The sequence below is a fragment of the Triticum aestivum genome, chromosome 7D (assembly GCF_018294505.1).
Source record: "Triticum aestivum cultivar Chinese Spring chromosome 7D, IWGSC CS RefSeq v2.1, whole genome shotgun sequence".
Classification (NCBI taxonomy): domain Eukaryota; kingdom Viridiplantae; phylum Streptophyta; class Magnoliopsida; order Poales; family Poaceae; genus Triticum; species Triticum aestivum.
The window spans coordinates 330866318-330873707 of record NC_057814.1 but is presented as its reverse complement, the minus strand read 5'-3'; positions in this window follow the sequence as shown (position 1 = coordinate 330873707).

Below are 7390 nucleotides of genomic sequence, written 5' to 3'. Positions count from 1 at the left end.
ATATTCGCAATATCCAGATTGCAATTTTAGTTTCTTGCTTGTTCTTCGTTTGCTCGCAGGAAACGGGCCCTCGTGGTCAGGTTGATCGTGCTCCGGCGTGGTCAATAACCCTCGGAAGTTGGTTTAGCGATTGCTAAGGCGCGACGTCTCGCACGTTTGTAGTCGGATCGTCAAGGTCGACTCCCACAGAAAATGATAGCCACCATCTCATCGAAACATCAGGACACCTTTGCCTCTATCATAGTATAACAACCAACTGGGTCTCTTCAACACAAGTGTTCTTCTAACAATGTGTCCTTAAAGTTGTTGGCATCCTCGTTACATTATCTATGCCCATGATCAGGAAAACAGAACCATCATGCATCACTTGATATAGGCTTAGACGAGAGACTATGAATATATTTACCGTTTATCATACTACACATGCACATGAGTATTCCTCTGAGCCGAACCATTGTAATTACTAGATCATGATGGCGCGCGTTGCCGCACCCGTTCATTTTTACAATTAATGTTAGTTATTTGCAGAAATATATTGAGACACAAACATGGAACTTAGTTGTATCCACATCAGAAGAATATGTTGCTTATTTTTAAACTAGATTATTTCTCATTGTCAACATCATCATATATAAAGAAGAAGATTTAGCAAGCCTGCATTTGTGGTCATGCAGAGAGCGGACAAATCCATCCATCCATTAATCAGAATGACTCCTAGGGAGAAAAAGACTTCCCTTCTGCAATAGCACACACAATTTTAGAAAAAACATATAAATGCAAGTTTATAAATAACCCACGAAAAGACCGAGTTAAATTTAGAGAGAAAACTATGCAGCATAAATAAGATGAGCAATGATCCGAGTTTTATTACCTTTTCACCGACTTCAGAAAGCTACATCCCTTGCAAGTAGCAGTGGGACCACGTTGCTACCTGGTCCTCGCCCTTCCTCTTGTAATTTCTTCTCGCCCTCACCTCCTCCATAATCGTCCTCAACAGCCATGGCAACAACACAAATAGGGTTTTCCCTAGGCCGCGAGAGCATGGGTGTAGTGACGACGAAGTTAAATAAAATAGTATCTATTCTGATCAAAGTGAATACAGAACTGCTAACTACATGTGAAGTAAATTTAACTAAAGTACATTGAAAGTTCCAAACAATAATACATATTGTATCTATTTTATTTTTCATTCGTGCAAAGTTGACACTTCAGTTTTGGTTTCCACAAAATGGGAATACTCAATTATGCTGGATATAATAAAACATCCAGAGAACTTAAAAAATAAGTTGTAGGAATTACAAAATGAAGCCATAATTGTCCAAGGATAAAAATAAAATAAAGCTTTAACTTCCATATTTAAACTGTTTGTCTCCTTTTTATCACATAAATCAGAAAGAAAAAAATAGACTGTCCAGTGAGAGAGTGATGTATGGAAGTCATCTCCATTACATATGTATTGGTCTTTTTCTTTGCAATAACGTGCATCATATGAAAAGGATGTTATTTTAATCTGAATGGTATGCTGTTTTTTCATGCAAGTGTAAAACAATTTCTGTAAAGAGTAACTGAATTGGGTCATACCAATAATTTGTTATTTGCCTGGTCGACTACTACAACTATTAAATTTACACTAAAATGCATGGAAAATATGTTAGCAAAACAACATTATAGCTCTCCATTCCTCCTTTCCCCGTGTATATATAAGCAGGAAGAGATGATGAACAAATGCATGTAGATTGAGAACTCGAGATATATTAGATTCAAGCCTTTGGAAACGAGCATACAATTTGTTGAAGCAGTAGTGTAGCATCCCGATCTGCACTTCCAGATAGTCTCATAGTCAGCGTTGGGATTCAGCTGCCTCTCATAGTCAGCGTTGGGATTCAGCTGCACTGAATGGACAACGTACCACAAGTGAACATACTGCACCAGCGCTGTAGTCTATAGCTCCCCAGCTATGTCAAAGATGTAGCGATTCAAGAGAAATCACTAGTGGAAGAATCAAAATTGTTATAGTGAACTCACTGCAACTACAATCAGGTGACCAAAGAGGGTAAGAGCAGAACTTATATATAAGACTCTACAGTATACTATGAATAAACAGTGACTATGAGAAAATGTAAAGCTTCATAAAATAGCATAAAATCAACTAAATAAACTATAAAGACCTGATGATGAGAAATATCTGAACTACATTAATTTATATTTGATTCTTAGCCATTGATGCATCACAACATGCTGCAGGGCCAAAAGTCTGATTCTTGACATATGAAACTACAAAATAGGGAGGTGACGGTATGGAGGGCAATCATGTCCAGGTAGAGCCTATAACTAGAATAGGAGCGCCATGGCACGGGGAGTCTGCGGCAAGAGTCATCAAGAGCAGTTCAGACGTTTTGTTCAGAGCCAAAGACATCGATGACCGAAGCGCATGTGGTGGGATGAAGAAGCCGCTGTGAGGCGAGGATCGTGGGGCAAGGCAGAAAGTAGCGACAGGCATACTATGGCTCCTCGTGGCGGAGGGGGATCCAGGAGGGAAACTGCCGGAGATACTCTTTCTGGCGGCGGCGACGCACCTCGAGGTCGGGAGAAGGAGGATTTTTTTTAGGAGCGTGAGTGATCTGTCTGGTGGACTGAGTTGAGGGCGGCACCCACAAGCGGCCCATCCGTCTCGCGGGAACGTTGGACCCGATGAACCAAGGCCCTCCAAAAAAGCTACGAGAGTAGCGGCCCTTTTAGGACATCCATATGTCAGATTTGGCCTACGGCGCGCTAAACAGAACTTTGATGTGAATCGGACGGCCATGTACGATCAAATCATGATGGACGGCTCTAGAGTCTAATGGCCCGAGAAGGCTGGATTAGTGCTCAGTTTTAATGTCTCTAAATAGCATAGGAAATAAACATTAATTGCAAAGTTGGAAATAAATAATAACTGCCTCTAGTGCTTATTTCAAACACTCCATGTATCTGAGAAGGGCTTGGCTTGCCCGTACTGATATGAACAAGTCATGGTCACACTTAGGTGTTCCCCTAAGCGCTGGTGATAGGACCAAATTCAACATGGGTGCGGGAGTTACCTTAGGGAACATGTAGAGCACTCTTATCTTTATAATTCTTGGTTAAATGATGTTCCTCTCGAAACCATTGCGCCAGACATTATTAGATTGGTCCCCGGAAAAATCAGATCTAGACATACTATTTTCGCCACCCTTACTGTGGTCGTTGGCTAAAGGAGGTTAAATCACCTATGTCCATTGACAATTTTTTACAATTGCTTAGTTTGTGGATGGCCCTCCACGATATTCACCTTACTGAAAATCAACATGATCTCTCGTAGTGGTCGCTTACTTCCTCATGACGTTTTTCGTCGTCCTCGGTGTATCTATCTTACTTCGACTCGCTTCAGTCTTTGGGTCTTGCCAGGGCTATATCCAATCATGGGCTCCTCTTGGTTGCAAATTTTTTATCTGGCTTGCGATGCACAAAGACTTTGGACGACAGATCGTCTTGCCTAACAAGGGCTGCCTCACAATGATCTTTGCCCACTTTGTTGTTGGAGTATGATGTCCGACCCTCTCTCACAGATCGGTCTTTTGGTTGCATTGGCTAGAGCATGCACTTCTACATGGTATCAGAGCCAAGAGGTCTTGAGTTCAAGACCCGGGACGCAATTAAATTGCAGCCCACTTTCGGTCCACGTTTAGGCCTGAGGGAGCCACACGTAAGGGGGAGTGTTGACGAATAATGTGCTGCCTAGTCTCTTCCATCAGATCGGTCTGACGGGTGAACTGGTTAGTTGCATAAACTTACAACCAAGAGGTTCAGGGTTCAAAACCCAGTAAACACAATAAATAATTGCGGCCTGCCCTCGCTTCCGCTGCCCACGTCATAAACTCCAAAGGAGCATAGACATGAGGGGGAGTGTTGGAGTATGATGTCCGACCCTCTCTCACAGATCGGTCTTTTGGTTGCATTGGCTAAAGCATGTTCCATTGTCAATATTATATAGTATAGTGCAGGGTACTGGACTAGGCTAGGCTTCCGGTGATTGCGTCTGCCATTGGAGCCACCTTCCCGATGTGAACTTCTCCTGTTTTTTTCTTCTTCTTTTTTGACGGGATGTGAACTTCTCCTGTTACCAGCACTCCACCTCCTGATACGAAGAAAATGAACCACCTGATTATCTTGGATGCATGGTCCATCTGGAAGCAGTGGCGTAGCTTGTGGGTAGACCCTCTCTCACAGATCGGTCTTTTGGTTGCATTGGCTAAAGCATGTTCCATTGTCAATATTATATAGTATAGTGCAGGGTACTGGACTAGGCTAGGCTTCCGGTGATTGCGTCTGCCATTGGAGCCACCTTCCCGATGTGAACTTCTCCTGTTTTTTTCTTCTTCTTTTTTGACGGGATGTGAACTTCTCCTGTTACCAGCACTCCACCTCCTGATACGAAGAAAATGAACCACCTGATTATCTTGGATGCATGGTCCATCTGGAAGCAGTGGCGTAGCTTGTGGGTAGCACGTGGCACACCTAGAATTCTGAGACTTTTTTCTTTAGCATGTCATATTTTGCAAATTTCAAGTATGCACATCCTTTTTGGCCAAATATTGTATGACATACTTGGATCAGGCAGATTTTTTACTGTGCACACCTTTTATTTTATTCCTTGCCACGTCACTGTCTGGAAGGAAAGAAACAAAAGAGTGTTCGAGAACTTGTTCTGCCCAGTTGATCGTGTTGTTGATCAGATCAAGTGTTATTTTCTAGAGCACGCAAATTGTGTGCCATATTTATATAGAAGGCATAGCGAATACTAGATGGGTAGGCGCGCTCTGCCATGCCTAGTAATACATCAACTGGTAGTTGTCATGCGGTCAGCTAGAACGCGCTATTCTGGAATCGGTGGCCTTCTATACGCGTGCCTTCAGCAAATCACATGAACGGGCGCTTCAATAATCTTTTGCTGGCATAGTCTGTTGAACACACAAGTCATTCACAGCCCACCTGCTAATCGAGCCGATAATACAATGGCAACAACGATGAAAAAATGTGGCAAATAAAAAGCCATACTGCTATCTGAAAGATAACCGAGTAAAATAATGGCAGTCTTCAATGGTACAACACATGGCAAGTAAGCTAAAGTTTTACTACAAGAAACATGTCCCAGGTGCACAGGTGCAGAACAATGGATAGAATCTTACATGCACATGTTTAATATCGGATGCATCAAATTGTAGGAAATTAATAGAATAAAGGTGAAACAAAAAAGCAGGACATCATTGAGATGAGACAAAGTAGAAGCTCCCCGACTGCATCTCCATAGTATTTCTCTCATTTCACTTGAACAACATAATCCTTCAGATATATTTCTTCATATCTTCACATACGCATCATTTGCACTATGTGGCCATATTCTTCTTCATTTCATATTACCTTGTCTGCTAACAAAATTGAAAAATGAACTATGATTCCCATGGTACATTTGGGGAAAAAAAGAGACACGATCCCAACTTAGCATAGAGAGAACCTTAAAAGAAACTAAGCACAGAGAGCTGATAGTCGTCGCTGTCTCAAATACTCCCTCCATATCAAAATATAAGACATTTTTTGCATGCTGGCTTGGCCTACAAAAACGTCTTATATTTTGGTACAGAGGTAGTACTAACTAATAGAAATCAGCAGGGGACAACTTACCAACAAAAAACAAAAGGCACCAATCTAGGAATGGAGACCGACAGGCTTGCTAATTAATTAGTTCCTAATTAAAAGATCAGATCACATCCATCTGTCCCATATATACAGATGGACAGCGACAACCAAAAGATCATGAGCTGATCCTAACCACCACCAGTAGCATTAGTTAATAAACTATGAAGGCCGTCCAGAAAGCTAGAAAGACCAAGACCACTGTCGAACCATCAGAGAGACCTTAAGTGTAATATTTAATAATTGATAAAATTCTTATAAAAAAACATCAAGATAAGAGAAGCATCTACCCAATATATGGAAATCCAAGTCCATGCCAAACATCAAGAAATTAAAAAACAAAAGAAGCAGAAAACATCACCCTGGAGCAACCAACTACATATGAATGATATTGATAGATGCTTGCATTGGTTGGGATGTGCACAACAACGTTCCATGTTGATTTGTCAGCATTCTTATCAATTAGGAAATCTCCATAACCCAAAAAAACAGAGTTAGAACAACTTTGAGCAACCTGCCGTTTAGTTATCACAGTTGCAACTTGCATGAAGCCATATGCTCAACAGAACCAGATTATCCTACAACTAAAACTCCAGCATCATAGTAATTCTCTGGGTAAAATTTGATCAAACATTTCACAATACTGTGAGTAGTTGCCATAGTTCAGGATAGTGCGACACTTACCTGTCAATAGAATAACACTAAAAGTATAGTCTGATAATTAAGATTCAGGTTATTCCAAGAATAGCGCATGAACTAGAAGTCTAACATCATGCACATTGGTCAACTAATAAAACATATATATGGCTATAAGCCTATTGCCACCAATGCTTCGTTGAGTTTCATCCTTGTTATGGCCACATTGGTTTGCCCCATACATAAAAACTTGCATACTCTGAAACACTAAGAATATAAAACAGCCAACACACACCAAGCAAGGTTACACAGAATTAGAAAATAGCAGTCGTGCGGAGACGAACAATTCCTTTCGGAATAGAACTCTGATATCCTATCTTCAATCTTCAAAACCACTATATTCTCCAGAAAGAGTATAAATATTCATATTTAGAAGTAGAACAATCATCAGCTTAATAGTGGACTGTTAGAGTACGTAATGGCCTAATGGGCCTGGGCTGACGGTATAGCACGTTAGTCTTAGGGTTAATTAGAGATAAAGGTCGCTTGCTTAGGAGTCAAGTAAACCTCTCTATATAAGGGGAGGACATGTATCAATCTAATCAAGCAAGAATTAAGAAGGAAATCCCTTCCCTCTTGCCCGACCGTGGGCAAAAAGGCCCCCGGCCGGCCCTCTCGTGCCCTCCTTCTAGCAGCCACATAACAATCTGGTATCAGCTTTGCCGGATTCGATCATGTCCAGCCCTCCACCGAGTTCTTCCCACCCGCCGCCGCCGCACACCTACCTGTCGCCACCAGCGTCTTCATCGGCGCTGCTGCCCCACACAGCAGGCGCGCCGGCATTGGGCGTGCTGGCGTCCTCAGGGGCGATTGCACCCTCTGCCTCGGCGCCGTCCGCCCTCGTCCTCATCCCGGAGCAGATGACAGCCGCAATCCTGGAATTACGACAGGCCATGGCGGGCATCAGGGCCTTCCTCATCGGGCCCTATGCGCCCCAGCCGCATCCCCAGCAGCCACCTCCGCCGCCGCCACACCACCAGCA